At 37.9% G+C, this 19,522-nt stretch overlaps 1 protein-coding gene across 2 annotated transcripts in view; it reads right to left on the bottom strand.

Annotated features, from left to right (window-relative positions):
• adcy5 (adenylate cyclase 5) overlaps positions 1–19,522 on the bottom strand; it is a 126,379-nt gene that overhangs the window by 63,515 nt on the left and 43,342 nt on the right. The window lies entirely within an intron of this gene.

Genomic DNA, 19,522 nt, shown 5'->3' with positions numbered 1-19,522 from the left:
GTAGAGTACAACAGGTACATCTCATTCTTACAATGGCAAGAATTACGTTTCTATATGGTCAAAACGTACAAAGACCGGGTAAAATAAGATCTTCCTTCTTCTTTTCATAATTTCTTTTGTGTTAATTCCGATATTCATTCTTATGCCACAAGGCACAAAGATGATTTTAATTTACCGTTTTGTAGAACATGTAAACATCAATCTTTCCCCACTTGTGGAATTCACTCAATTCAATTTCAATTCAATTTTATTTATATAGCGTCTAATACAACAGAGTTGTCTCTAGACGCTTTACAGAGACCTATACCCAGAACATGACCCCCGAGCAGTTATTACATAAACAATGGCAGGTAAAAACTCCCCTAGTGGGAGAAAAACCTTAAGCCAAACAGTGGCAAGGAAAAACTCCCCTTTAGGAGGGAAGAAACCTTGAGCAGGACCAGGCTCATCAGGGGGGACCCTCCTGCCGGGGGCCAGACTGGTGGGTCAGGGACGGCAACAGCACAGCAGGCAGGTGGAAGCAGCAACGGGATGACCGGGGGTGGGGACCGCAGGCCAGCACACAGCTCCCGAAGCTCCGGCCCAATCAGCAAGTCCCAGGTTGGGGTGCAGGGTCAGGAAAAGACTTGTGCTCCGTAATGCAAGCTACAAGCCACCCATGGCCACCTGCAGGACAAAAGAGAGAAAAGGGAGGAGAAGGGGGGGGCAGCAACGGGATGACCAGGGGTGGGGACCGCAGGCCAGCACGCAGCTCCCGAAGCTCCGGCCCAATCAGCAAGTCCCAGGTTGGGGTGCAGGGTCGGGGAAAGACTTGTGCTCCGTAATGCAAGCTACAAGCCACCCACGACCACCTGCAGGTTCCGGTGTCCGGCAAAGGATGCTGCAACATGGACAAAAGAGAGAAAAGGGAGGAGAAGGGGGGGGCCAGCACAAGAAACCACAGGAGCGACTCTGACACACTAAAGTTTACACTACCTAGAGATTTACCAACACCACCTAGAGGTTTACTAAACACTAACTATAGGCTTTACTAAACAGAAATGTTTTAAGTTTAGTTTTAAAGGTGGAGGTGGTGTCAGCCCCCTTAACCCAGATTGGAAGTTGGTTCCATAGTAGTGGCGCCTGATAGCAGAACGCCCGCCCTCCAAATCTACATTTAGATACTCTAGGAACTACAAGTAAACCTGCACTCTGAGAACGGAGAGCTCTGACATGAACATAAGGCACTATCAGGTCTTGCAAATAATGCGGAGCTAAGCCGTTTTGGGCTTTATACGCAAGTAATACAATTTTAAATTGGATTCTGAATTTTACGGGTAACCAATGGAGCGACGCCAACACTGGAGAGACGTGGTCTCTCCTGCTAATTCCTGTCAGTACTCGTGCTGCTGCATTTTGGATCAGCTGGAGCCTATTCAGCAAATTACTTGGACATCCTGCTAACAACACATTACAGTAATCTAGTCTAGAAGATACAAACGCATGAACTAGTTTTTCTGCATCACTCTGTGAGAGGATTTTCCTAATCTTTGCAATATTACGGAGATGGAAAAAGGCTATTTTACAAACCTGATTGACATATCATGACATACTCAATAAATCTCTTAAATCATCACCATCCTTGCCAATATTCAAAAAACATTTAAAGAACTTTCTTATTGTTTCATCTTTTTTTTTTTTTTTTTTTTTTTTTTTTTTTTTTTTCTTTTTTTTTTTATATTTATTTTTTTATTGTGGCCACAAAAATTCCAACAATATTCTTACATCATCTTTTATCTCTATTTTTCCCCTCTTATTGTTTCATCTTTGTAGTGTTTATTATTTAATCTGAGTTACATTTTCTTTTGTGTTTTTTTTTTGTTTTTTTACTCTCCCTTGTGTAGCTTTTTTTTTTTTTTTTTTATTCATATATGGAAAGGATTCTATATAAGCCACCAGGCTTCTTCCTTTCCTTGCATGTTATTTCAATGTTTTTTACATTTATTGTCAATTTGTCTTATATTGCTAAATAAATACTAATAAACTAAACTAAACTAAACTAAATACAGTATTACAAAAGTAATCTGTAACGATTGGTACGGTGAATTAAACCAATTTGATAATTCTATGCCACAATGCCTGTTTCCAGGTCTTATTTCACACAACTGACGAGAATTATGTTTCTATACGGTCACAATAGGGTTGTGCGATTGATCGATATTAAATCTAAATCGGATTTATTAATCAAGACGATGTTAAAAAAAGGAAAATCGGAAAATCGATTTTCCTTTTTTGCAGCTGTCTGCATTACAGACAGAGCTCGTCTAGTCATCTTTGTTTGGTCAGGAAAATTGTAAATGTTGTCACTTTACTAAACTCAAGGAGGATTTACAGTATCTTTCAATTGCACTTCATTCCCAATAGGGAAATTTGTTTGCTATTTTTCTTTAAAAATAAAATATTTGAAACAATTTATTCCATTGTCTTTTGTAGTTTTACCAAAAAAATCGAAATCGAAATCGGGTTGTCAGAGAAAAAAAATCGGGATTTTATTTTTGTCCAAAATCGCACAGCCCTAGGTCACAACGTACAAAGACCAGAGGTATGTATCCGACTTTCAAAACCTGTTCAGGGCTATAAATCTTTCACATAAGTTACATATCCAATTAACATCCACATAGATGCCTGTATCAAAGTCAGGGGTTTTGATTTGGTTGATTTCTGATGTATATGCCCATATTTATTCAAAAGTTTAAGAGCGGTACAATTATTTTTGGAACTCAGAAACATGGAACTGTTAATTAATGTTACCAAGTCACAAGATTTGGTGTAGCCTTACGGGACTTTTCTGGCACACTAAGGTGTCCTTCAGCAGAGTCTGAATGCGACGGCACAGGCAGTATATTGAAGCTTGAAATACGCTGAACAAAGATATGAATAGCTTCACAAAAGCGGTGAGAGATACAAAGTGTTTGAAGTTAGTTGGGTTTTTTTTCCAGGCCTGCAGCTGTTGTCTCTCTGACTGAGAGGAAAGCACTCTTTGTTTCCAATAGCTCAGATTGCGTTCCTCCCTTTCTGCAGCAGGAACAGGGCGTCTCAACCCTCTCCTCCATTCTGACACGCCGTTTGTCAGAACATCCTTATACAACCCCACCGTGGCCGTGTCTGTCTCATTAGAAGACTCGGCACAACCAGAGCCAACTCACATGTTATCAGTTTGAATGTTTAGATATGACTGCATGTGATGAGACGAGCGGCGTGAGTGGAACTGCACTGGTCCAGAATAAACTACTACCGACTGCAGTTCAAGTTTCCAATCTAATCAGAAAGTTTTCAAAATCCGTGCTGCAGCTTCCATTGCATCATGAGTTTATGCAACTCTTCCCAAGTCACAAAAACAAACTAGAACAAATAACAACTAGGCCTGTGTTGAAAAAATAGATTTCCAAATTCTAAATCGATTATCATATTAATTCCTAAAAATCGATTCATATGTCTAAAGATCGATTTTTTTTATTTTTTTTGGGGGGGGGGGGCGGGGTTATTTTCTTTTATTTATTTATGTATTTTTTTTTTTCATCATTACATTACAACTTTTGGTTATTTTTTTGTTTATCCCCAAAAAAGTAATGTTTTGTTGGACACGAGAATAACTGGTGCCATGTTTTTACCTTTAAATATGTTTAAATGTATGAAAACATTAAAGTGTTAGGTTATAATTGCATAAATTGTCTATATTTCATTACTTTATATACTGTCTTGGGGTTAAATTTGCAAAAAATGCTAAAAACCAAATTCTCAAAAATTAAAAACCAAAATAGACCGAAAATGGAACAAATAAAAACGGAATGTGGGAAAAATTAAAACCGATTTAATCCGTCTGTTTGCTGCCCTGGATCTGTTTGGTAATTCTGGCCCACAATGTTTCTGAAAGCAGTTCTAACAACTGTCTCCACACATTGAAAGTAAAGGCTGTGTTTAACACCAACAGGCCCAAAAAAAATGAGTTAGCACTGTACTCTGATACGTAAAAGTGAGCTTTGCAATAGTCAGGACAAGGCCGCTAAATGTTAAATCAACTGGACGGAGTGAGAAATATCTGCTGTCTGCACATCTGAAGTTGAAGGAAGAAAAAAAACAGAAAAAAAGATGGTGTGAAATGAGATTAACCAGGTCAAGCAGTGAGCCATGTGGACCCCACACAACATACTTCATGGTCTGATTGCTGGTTATCCGTTAAGCATCTGACTGCACATCAACAAATTGGTGTGTGAAATGGAAATGTTTCATCAAACTTCATCAAATGTCAAGTGACCAAACTTATGGTTACCTTAAAGCACCCTGAATTCTCAAGTGTCATGTAAATGTCTTTCTTTTTATGTACTAATAAGGAAATAAATAGCTACAAGTTTTTGACTATGCATGATAAAGAGAGTATATAATTGAAGAGTAATAATAAGTCTGGGAGGTGTGGCAGAGACAGTCGTGTTGAAGTCTCCAAAGATCAGCAGGAACATAACGGAGTGTTCGGTTTGTAAAGCGGTAACAACTGAACTGATGATGCCCAGTACTGGAGTTGATGGGGGATGAGGGGGGGTGGCATCCCCCCTGAAATAAAAACGGTCCAAATCATCCCCCCCTGTAAAACTGCCATCCCCCCTTTCCATCCCTTATGTCATTTCATCAATGAATGTGGTTTTACTGCTATTTCAACATTTAGAGTCATCACCAGAAAAATAACACCAGAAAAATAACTTATTTGGCAATTTTCCCCTCTTTCAAGTAAATTTTCACTTGAAATAAGTAGGAAAATCTGCCAGTGGGACAAGATTTATCTTCTTATTACAAGCAAAAAAATCTTGTTCCACTGGCATATTTTTCTATTAATTTTAAGTGAAAATCTACTTGAAACAGGTGAAAATTGTTGTTTTTTTCCAGTGATGAGTCTTGTTTTAAGTGTAATGAGATTTTTTTACTAAAATGAGACATTTTAACTAGAAATAAGACAAATATTCTTGATAAGTTCAGAAAACTGTTTTTTATTGTTGTGTTTTGATGTATTTGATGTAAGCCCAGTGGATATTTAAAGCTTACAGAAGGCTGCATTTAACTGCTGCTATGTCATTCCTGCAGTATTTCTGCAGGTGTTTTGGTCACTGCTATTATTTGTAATATATTATATTATTTGTAATCAGCACAAATTATCTGTCCCCATATGATAAAATCCACCACCCCCCCGATTCTTTTTTACAACTCGAGTACTGATGATGCCACATCCATCAGCAGCAGGTAACACAGGACACTCTCTGTGTGCATGGCATGAATGCAGCATTGCATACGACAGTTTAATGTTTTTCACAGTAACATATCCAGGATTACACCATCTGTTGATACCAAATTAGCGCAGTCCCTCCTCCTTTACCTTAACTGCTCTGTCCGCTGTCTCTGTATATTATGAAGAACTGGTGAAGTCTGGAATATGTTCCTGCAGCCTCCAGCTCGCACCAATTTATCTGCAGTGATCTCATATTACCAGTCGAGAGGTGAAATTTCCTTCGACTTTCCAATATACCTTTCCTCTACATCATTCTTGTCGTTACTCAGACTCCAGAAAGTTAATTTAACTTCTCCCAAACAGCTGACCTTTGTTATGAGTGCAAGATAGGCCTGTGTTGAAAAAAATCGATTTTCCGATTCTAAATCGATTCTCATATTTATTCCTAAAAATCGATTCGTATGTCTAAAGATCGATTTTTTTTTTTCATTACATTACAACTTTTGGTATTTTTTTGTTTATGCCAAAAAAAAGGAATGTTTTGTTGGACACGAGAATAACTGGTGCCATGTTTTTGCCTTTAAATATGTTTAAAGGTATGAAAACTTTAAAGTTTTCAGTTATAATTGCATAAATTGTCTATATTTCATTACTTTATATACTGTCTTGGGGTTAAATTTGCATAAAATACTAAAAATCGAATTCTCAAAAATTAAAAACTGAAATAGGCCGAAAATGGAAAAAATGTAAACGGAATGTGGGAAAAAATAAAACCGATTTCATCCGTCTCTGTTTCCTCCCTGGATCTGTTTGGTAATTCTGACCCACATGATGTTTCTGAAAGCAGTTCTATCAGCATTCTGGGAGCTGATTGGTCCTTACAGCATCATTAGCTGCAATACTTGCTGTTTAATCTCAATATAATACTAGTATTAATATGTTGCATAACTACAGTCATATAATTCATGCAACAGCTCAAAAAACTGTTTCAATAACACTAACCCAAATCAATATCGGAATCGGATCAGATCGAATCAAATCTTGATAATTGATTCTGAATCTTAAGAATCGGAATCGAATCGATTCTTGACTTTGAATCGATCCCCAGCCCTAGTGCAAGAAATACCAACATGAATCCCTTAGGAAGCAAAACATCCAAACTACATTAGAATAATAATATTGTTTTAAAAAATAAGGTAAAATCCATGTTTTAATGAAAAAAAATACAAAAAAAAATATATAGAAAAGACACAAAAACACAGTTTGGCCACAGCAGAACTGCTGCAACAAGATGCTACAACGGCAGCGTCAGAACTAAACAAAAAGTATTCACACTAAGAATAAGAATAATACGTCATCTTCCTTTGTTTTGGATTTATTGTCAAATGTAGATAGATTTTCATTTGTAGGTTGATCATGAAGTCTGCACTCTATCCAAGCTGTCAAGGTCATGACGTCCGAGTTTAAACACACACACACACACACACACACACACACACACACACACACACACACACACACACACACACACACACACACACACACACACACACACACACACACACAAACACACACACACACACACAAACACACATGCACACATGCACGCACACACACGTACGCACACACGCGCGCATCAGTGTCATGTACGACATTGTATCAATTTCCACATTTAAAACATGTTAAAATGATCACTTTTGAACATACTGAAATTGAAAGATGTTCACTCATCTTTTCCTTTCTTCTTTTGTGAAGAAAGTAACAACTCATCCACAACACTTTATCCCCACAAATACTCAGAACTCCATCAACCCGGCAACTCTCTGCTTCCACGGTGACTTTGCCAGTCAGACACAGAGTAAATAAAGCACAAAAAGACCAACGAGACATAAAGGGACAAAACGCCCATAAAGGCTCTGAGCTAAAACACATTTCCCTTTTTCTCCAGATGTAATGAAGTCATTATTTGACTCTGCTCTCCGTTAGTTGCAGCCGAGCGCTACCATGCCTATATGAGATAGTGTTGATGCACAGGAGAGCACACTGAGAGGTTTTATTGTCATCAGTTGGTCATAATGTGCACAACCATACAAAAGGTTCATTAAATCAATAATACAGCTATTCTTTAATGTCTATACATTGCTTCAATTTCATACATGTGTAAAAGGTTTACCTCTCTCTACTGACGATGCACATGCACTAACAGTAACAAATACAAACTGAACTCATGCAGACAATATTTGTATGCTAGTATACTGATTCACTTCTATTACCGAGGTGTATCTTGTATTTTTTAGCTGGCTGCAGATAGTTTATAGTTTGCATGGTTGTACATCAAAGTACTAATCAGCTTCTCTTGCAGTTACCATGGTTATCAGATCATGACAAAATGTTTTCCAACTTTCTAATGTTAATATTCCTGCAGGGGTAAGAAAGGATTGTCTCCAAAGTGAGCAAACTAAAACTGCATGAACTACTGACTCGCTGCATGGAAACACATTGTTACTACAGAAACACCCCGTCCAGTTTCCTGGCTAATCTGGTTTCCTGTGTGCATGTAACATACTGATTAAGCTGGCAGAACAGAGGTTACTTAGGAGAGCTGGCTGAAAATTCCCGGGACGCCCTGTTTAGGGACACGCTGGCATGGGGGTGTCTCAATAAAATCATTTATTATTTACAACAATTAAGTGCATTCACAGACCGGCTGCTCCAAGTTTCCACCTATTAAAACAGCTCGGAAACTGTGGCCATGAGCGAAAAGGCATTGTTTTTTATTCAGTACAAGGTATACAGTAAGTCCCGGGTCTGGCAGCCAGCAGCAAGCCCAGGCCAGCGGGCCGTTCTTTTCATCAACAAGCTGAATCCCATCAACACCGTGGGCCTCCCCGCTGCCGGAACAAACACAGCATGTCTTTATCAAGTCAGAAAGCCCTCAGCAGGTCTCCATGCAAAATCAAGAACACTGAGGAGGAGGAGAGACCGCTGGAAGACCGACCTGGAAGTGAAGCATGAGCAGGGAAAATAAAGAGATAGGTGCAAGACGAGGAGAAGGTGGTGCTTTCAAGCAAAGTAAATATTGCTGTTCCTTCGTCTTCTTATCTTTGCCACGGTCGTAGTTGAGCTAAACTGGATCGACTCACAGGAGATAAAGGACTTCTAAGATAAATAAAGTCAAGCTTCAAGGGACGGCTTTGCCCACAAAGGTTTATTACCCTCCATAAATTGTATTTTTCATGTGCGTCTTTATATCTACTTAGAAAGTGTTGTTCTTATTTTTAAAAAATTATCAAAAATAAATTTCAAATAAATTACCTTTTTAAAAAAAAAAAAGGTTGGGAAGAACGACAATAGTTATCCAAGAATTCTTGAAGAAAATACTCTGCTTAATCCAGGGGTATTCAACTAGATTACAGTAGGCCGGGGGCCACATCTGCAAAAGGACTGTATGGAGAGGGCCGCACTGCGTTCGCGCACAAAGCGGGCAGGCGGAAAATTTGGGGGTTTTCAAAATGTATTTTGCACTCAGAGATGAAGATTTATGTATATATAATACATTTGTGCTCAGGAATGAGCAGGAGAATATATCTGTCTAGTTTACTATGGATTATGTATTAATTGTCTCCAGATTTAGTCATTGTGAATGTTAAATATAATATTCAGATAAAGAAATATTATTTTAAATGCAAGTTCATTTTGAAACCATGCATTGTGCAAACTTAATGAAGTTGATATTGACCTACTTTTAATAAAACACGCCATAACTTTCCACCAAGATTTCTTCATTTGAATATTATATTAAGCATTGAGCACAAGCATTTCAGTCCATAGTAGCCAGTTTGATGTTATAAATAAGCAACCAAAATATTAACCATACGCTCCTTTATTTATGACACATCTGTGCATTATATCAGCAAAATAAAACAATCGCAGGAGGCTTAGAAGTTCATCTGAAATGCAAAGTCCTCATTTAGAGATTCAAATGAAAAAAAATTCAGGCCAATCCTAGAAGCCTAATGATGTAAACAAGTCCTCTATAAACGGAGTTAATAACAAATAATGTGACAAACATTATCACTGTGCAAAACTGGCAAAAAGTAAAAAGTAAAAAACTAGTAAACTAGTAACTAGTAAAAAACATCTCTAGCAGAGATTAACATGTACAAACACTGTCCAATGAATCATTAACCAACTGAAAAGGCTATGAACCATCTTAAACTTTTATTAATTAACAAAATGCGATATGTAAACCATGTTAGTTTCGCTTACTTTGTCACTTCCGGCCGCCGACCAGAAGTGACGCCGTCCGCCGACGATCGGGCGGCCGATCAATCAGGACAACACTACTTTCCCCCCTTTTTTTAAATATGATCAGGGGCCACATAAAAGCTCCTGGCGGGCCGCAAGTGGCTCGCGACCCGCCAGTTGAATATCCCTGGCTTAATCCCTCATAAACACCTGAACCAGCCTCTGCTGAACTGAGTTGCAAACGTCAGCACACTGAATTAAAATATTGCCAAGTTCAACCATGAAGATCTTAAGAAAGAGTTGAGAGGTCAGACGTGAGCAGCGAACAGGCTTATCGTGTCGTTGCAGCAGCTCCTCTGTGCAGGTATCTGGGTTCTACCGGTTTGCTGACGGCCTCTCTTAACCTCAAAATGCTCTAAAGAGCTTTTCTTTGAAAAAGATTGAAGAACATGAGTGACTTGCAGAGAAATAAGTGCATCAATTAGACTAATGGTTCTTTGGTGACACTGAAGCATCAGTGAAATGCTGCAGATGACTGATCAGATGATGAATTGTAACGTGGGTGTAAAAGAGAAATTTCATGGTCAGGTTATGACTTATCCAAAAATCGAATTCAATGCGCCTCCAGAGTATCAAACCAGTGCAAACATAGATTTATGTTTATTTTTTTGCCAAAAAGTATCTCATGAGAAAATAAAAATACTTGCATCTGCAGTCCTGCAGAAATAAACTGATTACTGTACATAGATAAGGATAAAACAAGGTCAAACATGTCTGCTAATGATCACTCAGTGATGCCAGCAGAGTGACATCAAACATAAACTCAAATCCTAATTGGACACAGAAGGGCAGCAGTCCCCTCTTGCATTATTTTCCACTCAATAAAATGTCCTTGTTTAAGGTGCCAGACTGACAGAACTATTCATCTCATAATTAATGTTCCAATATCAATGTACACATTTATAATCTTGCGTCGCAAACCATTACACCTCCCTGACTGAACACGACTCTCGATGAACAAGAATGTATCTGAGGTCAAATTCCTCTCGACAGCTGAAGCTTAAAAATTACACAGAAACCACTTTGTCTTTTTATATTAAAGGAGGTCTCATTAACATAACAAATGCACCCAAATTAACAGAGCTTTTTTTTTCTTTTTTTCGCTGAAATACAAGCATTCCCTGGTGCAAAAACGTGAGTGAGGAGGCAGCTAGGATAATTGCTCGGTTAGTCTGGTTACTAAAAAAAAAAAAAGAAGACAGACTCCTGCTTTTTATCAGCATGTAGTTGACCAAATGTAATATTTAAAAGGTGCTCTCCTGTGTACTCCAGTGGAGTTAACATCCAGCTCCAGCTCCACAGACAGCTCCACAGAGCCCTCGCAGGATCCCGCCTACACACTGTCATAGAAACGGCATGCATCAGATAAAGTCTTTCAACGGGTCAATACAAATATTCCCTAGCAGCAGACTTATTCTATTAATACAACCAGCACTCATCCATGCCTTATTTGGAAGCCATATGGGCTTTTCCTCAGCAAAGAGGAAAGGCTGTATCACAAAAAATACAGGGTTCCTATGTTTAAAGCCGAGTCTCCGATTCAGGATATAAACTATACAGTGAAAAAAAAAAAAAAAAAACTGCAGCAGAAAGTGTTGAGGTATGGATATACTGTTAGTGCACGAGGAGGATCGTTTTTCAGTAATCTCTCCATGTCAGTGAAGCATTGCTAATGTCTGATGCTGACTCCCTTTTAGGCTTTTGAAAAGCTGCTGAATCTGACATCATTCAAGAGAACCATATTTTCACAGAAAGTTATAAAAGGCTCCACGTTTAACTTGATCCAACACATGATCAAAACCAGCCGACCGGGAAGGGGAATAAAACCATCTTGGTACGAGTTTGCAGAGTTTGCTGCAAAAACCTGCATCCTGGCATTATCATGTTTGTTACTTTTACGCATGTCTGCTACCCCCCACCCCAGCTACTTTTGAGGCGTCACATGAAGGACCTATATAACATTAAAGCTGCAAGCAGCGATGAACGGGCCCTCCACCCTTGTGCACGTTCAGGCTGCAGTGGAAGCTTGTATGACTTGATGTAGATTCTTCAGGCCTGGACATTTAGCGGATGACACCAGCCACGACTCTATATATCAAACCATTCAAAGGTTATGGCAGAAAGTAGGAACTATCAGATATGGACCAATCAGAGGAAGTGGGGGCGAGCTTTTTGGCGTCTATCGTCGCCACAGTAACGCTTTTGACTGAGTAAAGTAATGCCCATCGTCGCAGGATTGAGACGCACATTTTGATGTATAACACATGGGTGCACGTTACGGTTCGGGCCGCATTAACTGCCGAAGAAATGGCATAAATTGTGCCATAATTACGCGATTAATTCAAAATGGCCGACTTCCTGTTCGGTTTCGGCCATGGCGCCAATAGACTTTTCTTTAAGTTGTGACATGATACAGGTGTGTACCGATTTTCGTGCATGTACGTCAAACCGTATCGTGGGGCTTGAGGCACAAAGTTTTCTAGGGGGCGCTGTTGAGCCATTAGGCCACGCCCATTAATGCAAACCATTAAATATAAAAAAATTTCGCCAGGCCTGGCTTGCGTGCAAAATTTGGTGACTTTTGTTGCACGTTTAGGGGGGCAAAAAGGCCCTCCTTTCGTCGGAAGAAAAACAAGGAAAACGACAGATACAATAGGGCCTTCGCACTGTCAGTGCTCGGCCCTAATTAGATGGGTGTTTGCAATGTACAATCTATAGGATCTGTTAACCTTATCTGGCTCTATTCCAGCCTCACGTACTAAATAAGCATAAAGAAGGTAATGTTTTGGTTTGTTTTGTTCCTAACCCGGTCTAAGGACACTTCCATACTTCAGCAGAACCCCCTGATCCTCTGATTAGATCCTCTACCACCTGAGGCACAAAAGAACACCAGTCTTCAGCTCACCAAGTACCTGTGACAGGGACAAAGCCACAAGGAAGCTGCTATAACGGTACAATACACAAACACCTGACATCCCTGCTGAGGACTTGAGGACAGAAAAAAATACAGCTGAGGAGGGAAAATATGATGCAACGCTGCAGGCCCAAAACAAGCCTCTTTTGTATAATGGAAGTCCCAGAGGTATTTTACTCTCGTTTACGTCCTTGTTGGTGTTATTGTCTGATTAACGGAGCTCAGTGCAACAAAAAAAACAGCAAATAAACAGTGGATGACAAAGACAAATATGAATACAGCCGTTTCTGTACGTGTGTCTGTTGAGAGGTCTATTTTAGACACAAATTTGTGCAGCACATGAAACACATTATGACACAAAGTAATATTGAAAATCCGACTTAGTGGGATCTGATGCTTACGGAAGAGTATTAGGGCCAGGCAGGAGAAAAATAAAAATAATATTTGAGAGGAGGAAGATTTTTTTTCATTGTGCACTTCGAGAAAAAAGATTAATATTGAAATACAATTTCAAGAATAAAGTCAAAATTTCGTGAATAAAGTCGAAATTTAGCCTTCTATTTCAACTTTATTCACGAAATTTTGACTTTTTTCCTCGACATTTTGACTTTTTTCTCAACATTTCGATTTTTTTCTAAACATTACGATTTTTTTCTCGAAATTGTACTTCAACTTTATTCTCGACATTTCGACTTTTTTCTCGACATTTCAACTTTTTTTCTCGAAGTGCACAATGAAAAAAAAATCTTCTTATTTTTATTTTTCTCCTGCCTGGCCCTAATACTAAAATATTATTTTTATTTTTCTGCTGCCTGGCCCTAATACTCTTCCGTAGATGCTACTGTGCTCCAGCAAGTGGAAAATAATTATTTTTATTCCAATATCTCAAAATCACTAGTAATCACATGGTACAATAGTTAATTTTGTCGCGATGATGGGTTCATCATCTCAAAAAGGGTCTTTTATTTGTCCTCTTGAGAGAAGTTAAAAGAGTCCATTATATTGACATGACAAAAAAAGATTTTTTCTCCAGATCTTGTGGTGATTTAGGAGAATTCAAAGATCAATGTTTGGTTCATTTGATCAGACCTGGTTTCAACTTTCATATAAATGGAATGACTGTTAGGAGGATCCACACCTGATCAGCAGTGAACACAGATGATAAATGTGCAGCCCTGATCACTGCACTTACATTATAACAATACTTAAAGAGACTAGGATCTTTTTTTTAAACCGTCAATTCTTTGAAGGCCCCGTATAAGTCTGAAAAGTAGTATTTCAGTGATCCACACAAATTTGGGGGATTGTGTGACATCATAAACCCAGGTCTAAGTAAAATGAATCAACCTCCCCATGTTTATTTCTATGCAACCTCACATCATGCTGCACTTTAAGTCTTACTAATGGGCTGTGTTAAGCTGCAACACGGATTTCATGTTTTAGTGACTCTACTGTCTAAGATAAGCAGCTTTAAACAAATCTGTGAAGGCATGGTTGAAAGGGGAGCTTTTGTACAGTAGCTCTGCAGTATTTTGACCAAAAGATGTCACAGACACTCAACTAATACGTCCGGAAATGGTTTCAACTTTGAAAAGAAAAGGTACAACATGTTCCCTTAATTTTATTGGAGGAGATTATCTTCTTTCCATCGATAAAATGGGTCCAGATGGATCTTCATATCCACAACAGTGTGAGGGTATAAAGAAAATGGATGTTCAAAAATAAGGAATAGTGACAAGAACCTTGCATCTGCCACATAGTGAGATAACAACAGTCGGTGGCATCACTCCTGCACACATCCATGTAAACCAGCGATTACAATCACAACCCAATGGTTGAACGTTAACCTTTTTCTCTTTACTCAAACTGCAGTAACGGACAGATCACAACATATTTTTGAAAGACATTGGAAGAAATGGAGCCACCACTAGTTCCTGAAACACCATGTTAGTCCATTAGTTACTTTTACTGCTGATTAGATTATTACATTGATTACAAGTCCCCCCCCACCAGTTGGCCCACCACTCGTCAGCACAGTGAGGATCATTGTGTGGTTCCATGATAAATGCAGGTCATGTGCTGCATGATTATAACTGGAGCTGCTACTGCCAGCACAATTCTGCAGGGTAATGTACACAAGCGGGAAAGTCTCTCATGTTTTTTTGTTTTGGTTTTTTTTTTTTGGTATTTTACCTGTCAGCATCTTTATGAAGGCCCTTTTAGCCAGGAACAGAATGAAACCAAACAAAGACTTGGTAACGCAAGGTTTGTCATCACTACTGCACTTACAAGGATAATATTATCAGAGATGTATTTCTATTTGAACAGGCAGTGTCTCATATTCTTGTTTTGTACATGTTTAAAATAATAATATATCTAATAATATTCATGTTAATTGAATAGTTTATTTTTCATGTATGTACACAATTTGTATTTCAGAGAATTTGATCTTTTATCCACAATACTGCACAAACTGATTTCTAAGGAAGTAAAGAGCCTTGCTTTAAGAGAAATTGTCTTACTTTTTGTCTAGTGGCTTGACTATTTTGCTAGTTTTAAGAAAACTATTCAAGTAAATTTTTCCTACCCCATTGGCATTTTTTTTTTTAACTTAATATAGAAGTTTTGACTAGATTTAAGGATATTAGGGTTATTTCTAGAAGTTCTGATTTTGCAGTGAAAACAAACTTATATGCTTGTAAATAAACAAGAAAATTGTACTTTTATAAAAGCACATCTGTGTTGCAATTCACAATCTGCATCTTCAAGCCAGTAGTACATTTCTTCAGCTTTTACAGATGCATAAAATTACATCCTATCCGATGTTGTACTTAAATGCATGTTTTTTTTTCATGAAGAACCAAACCCTCCTAAAAATATGTCACCAGAATACAGTTTCCAGCAGGTGAAAACAGAACCTTGAAAAGGAAAAAAACTTTTGCCTCTATGTATCCTTTGATTTCTTATGTTACGGTGTCCTGAATGAATTTTAAAAAACAAGGTTAAGCTTTGACAAACATTTCTGCTTTCCTACTTTAAACCAGTAGCACTAAGTTACTTTTGAATAGCCCTGACGCCTCACAGGAGATGAGGGTGAACTCCTGGTAACTAAAAGGTCATGATCTGAGTCATGCCTTTGAAGAAGAAAGCCATACAGACGAACAGAAGAAAAAGCTTCGTTAATTTTTCATCTCATGCTTCAAAGAAGTGAGGGGACACCGACTAACTGGAGATTCAACCAAATATAGAGTCAGCCCTTCCGCCCAGGTCATGAGGGAGATGAGGCTGCTTGGCACATGCTTAAAACAAATCCATTTTTAACGCCGTTGGAAATCCACCTTGACCAAAGGGAGACATGACAAACTGGGGGAATTCTCTTTGGGTTTATTTTGGGCTGATTCGTTGAAAAAAAAAATCTTTAACCTCAATGGTCAGAACCAACACTTCTTTACAACATAGTCTGGAGAAGAAAAACGAAATCTATCCTGTTATACACTCACCATATTACTGCAAAAGCTTTGAGCTGAAAGAGAGAAGAACTGGAAACTTTGTACACACAACTTGGATACTCTCAGTAGGGCTGGGCGATATATCGAGATTTTAATATATATCGATATATTTTCAAACGCGATATGGTACGAGACGATATCGTTTATATCAATTTAAAAAAAAAATGTTTTTTTGTTTTTTTTTATGATTTTGATATAGCTTATTTTGTGACAAATTGACTTGAATGTTTTATTTGAGATTTGCATAAATGTTTTGTTATTTGCACAACTGTCAACCTCAGTGGAAAAGTCTGCCTGTTACTGTCTACATTGTATTAATTGCACAGTGTATTTTAATTTAATTGTTATGCAGGAAAGGGATATTTGTTTTATTTTATTCAAGAAGCATTTTTATTCTATATATGCAGGCAGTTTATTTTTATTTCATTTGTTTTATACATTTTGATATTGTGCAGACCTCTGTTAATAAAAGAACCTGTGTGACATTTGGCACGAGGCTTTGTATTAAAACTGACTGTTTTTTAAGGGTTTGCCTCAGAAAAAAATGAAGCTAACAGAGATGCTATGCTATAATCTTTGGGGGAAACCCCAATTATGGCACAGAAAAAATATCGATATATATCGAGTATCACCATTCAGCTAGAAAATATCGAGATATGACTTTTGGTCCATATCGCCCAGCCCTAACTCTCAGTACCATAATATTACCATCGCTAGTATTTCATTATTGTAATATGCATTTTTTGCTCAAGTCACTTTAGATACAATCCATACTGCTTTTAAATGCTGCTAAATCTATTTTGCTACTATGTATGTTTTATGTTTGTTCCCTTGTTTGATTGTATTGTTTGACTGAATTGTTTTTATGTTTTCTGTGGGGACTGCGGGTGGAAACTAGCATTTCTGCTAAAATCCGGTGTATTTACACTGCTTAATGTAGTGTTCATTAATATGCATTGTCCCGTCTAAATAAACTTTGATTTGATTTGATTTGACAGAGAGGGCATCCCCTGGCTTGGCTGGATGATGAAACATTAATATGTGTCCTAGAATGGCTCATCCTGGAATAAAATAGAAAAACATACTTGTGAATTTACTAAAGTAAAGCCGCCCCAAGTATGTGGTGATTTGGATTATGCTTCCACAATCTCTGAACGCACAAAGAGCAGCAGAATACAAGCACAAAGAGACATTCCCACTGATGGGAAGAGAGCTGTCTCCTGGGGCAGCGCTGGGGGACGTTTGTCCTCACAATTGCTACATTTTCTGTCACCTTTACAAAGAAAAAAAAAATCACTAATCGGTCCGGAAAAACCAGACCATTGGACGACTTAAATCACCATGTTGGCTGCACTAGCAGTCAGTCTCTTCTCGGCATGAGAAACTCACATTTCTTTCACATGTGTGAAAAATGTCCAGCCAAGTCTAACAGTGTAAATCTAACAGTAAGTCTAACAGTAAGTCTAACACATACTGTGTGAGATCTGACAACGATGTGCTGAAGCTGCAGCTGAATTTAGCCAAATTTGCATAAAGTCGCAAGCAAGAAGAAACAATTGTTTACCGGCATTTTTCCAGCTCATTTGTGGTTCCATACAGGTTTGTAATTTTTTTAAATGAGCCAATCTATTTCCAAAACTTCATATAATTTAACTGAGAGCAGCAACTATCCTGACTTTAAACAACATTCAGTCTATTGTTAGATCCTCAGGAGAGTAAATGTTTGTTAGTGACCAAAATGGCAATTTTGAGTTTTGAGCTTCCATTCTTATATAGATTCTTGATTCTTATATATTCATGACAAAATAGGCAAGTGTTAGAAGCAGAGTACGGACGATTTGTTGGGACCAAAAACAGCAAATGGACAAAGATTCTTGTCTCAAACTGGTCTCAAAGTTACTTTGGTTTGTGTGCAGGGACCTTATTCAAACTCACTTACTGTAAGCCGAATTACATTTTTGATTCTTGTCAGAGGAATAGAATAGCAATTTATTTTGACTAAGCTCTGTTGTCCCCTGTGCTAACATTAAATGCTTTGAGCAAACACACTCTAAGTAAAAACTCCTTTGATTCACACAGTTTTGGCCCCTGATTAAAGTTTCTCTCCCAACCATCAAATCATGGTTAAAAGTTGTTTTAACTCCAGAATTCAACTTTGAGACTAAATATATGCAAGGATGGGTTATTATTAGTCATAAAGTAACATCTCGTGGAAGAAAAACTGAGCCAAGTGTCAAACACAACGGTTATAAATCCTCTAATCTGTGAAAAGCAATTCATTTTGAAGGAAAAGCAGTGTCGATTCAAGCAATTTGTTCTAAAAGTTATCAATGTGGCTACAAGATGTGGCTTTTTGGGAAACATTGGTCTTAATATTACAGTAATAAATGGAAATATTAGCTAAGAAACAAAACAAAACTAGTTATGTGCACTGACTAATATAATGTATATTTTTATTGTCCGCATAAACAGAAAGTGTATGTTAATAAAACTAAAACATTTCTAACAATCAGCAATGTATCCAAAATGGTAAGTAGGAATTTGATGTTAAGACTCTTAAACTAAATTGCATGAAATACAAAGCTGTTACTCTGAAGTAAGAGCTGGCATGAATTTGCATCAATATCATTGGATGTAGCATTTATCAAAGAACTGAGTGAACATATGAATATTGAGCACTCCAAATGCAAACCACAGTGCCAACATTTCAGTCTGGGTCTTACTGGATCTCAGTCCTGCATTCAACACGGTTGACCAGAACATCTTGATAGGCAGGTTGAAGAACTGGGCGGGACTTTAAATGAAGTTAAATGAAGACAAAACTGAAATAATAGTGTTTGAAGCCGAGGATGAAAGATCTAAAGTCAGCACTCAGCTTCAAGCAGTGAAGCTAAAAACTCTATTTACTCAATGTGTTCTTTGACCTATTTAAGAAGTAAGCATTCTTAATTGTCTTCAGATGTCTCACCTACCCAGTCAATCCCACCTCCACCCCGGCGTTCACCTTAGATTCAAAGGGGGGGTTAGTCCTACACCCCTCTATTTATGTGTAAGCCTGATAAACTATGTCCCAATGGAGCCAAAAACGCCAAATATGTGTTACAATTAAAGTGTTTCAAACTGCGTGAGTTGTCTGACCGACATCTTTTTATGTAAAGCACTTTGAATTGTCTCGCACATGAAATGTGCTGCACTAATAAACTTGCCTTGCCTTAATAACTGATTCTCTCGTGTAATCTACTCATAGTCTATTCATAAGTCTTAAATTAAAAAAAAGAAATTCTACTGAGAGAAATGCAAAACAGCAGGAATAATTTAGATGAACAATACCCTATAAGATGAGTATTATTAGGTTTGATAAAATCTCCACAGGATGTTGCAGTTAGAGTCATCATTACTGGGTTTATGGAAATTAAAATCATACTTTTATGAGAGAAATGAATCTGCGATCCAATGTAAATTTTGTGGCGTTGGCCGTCCAGTTGCATGCTTTCATGTCTGAATAAGGTCATCTGTTTCACTACAAGTAAAAGGTTG

Source organism: Cololabis saira, chromosome 6 (genome assembly GCF_033807715.1).
Source record: "Cololabis saira isolate AMF1-May2022 chromosome 6, fColSai1.1, whole genome shotgun sequence".
NCBI classification, from domain to species: domain Eukaryota; kingdom Metazoa; phylum Chordata; class Actinopteri; order Beloniformes; family Belonidae; genus Cololabis; species Cololabis saira.
Note: the sequence above shows the minus strand (reverse complement) of the source record. Positions and strands in the feature narration are given on the sequence as shown.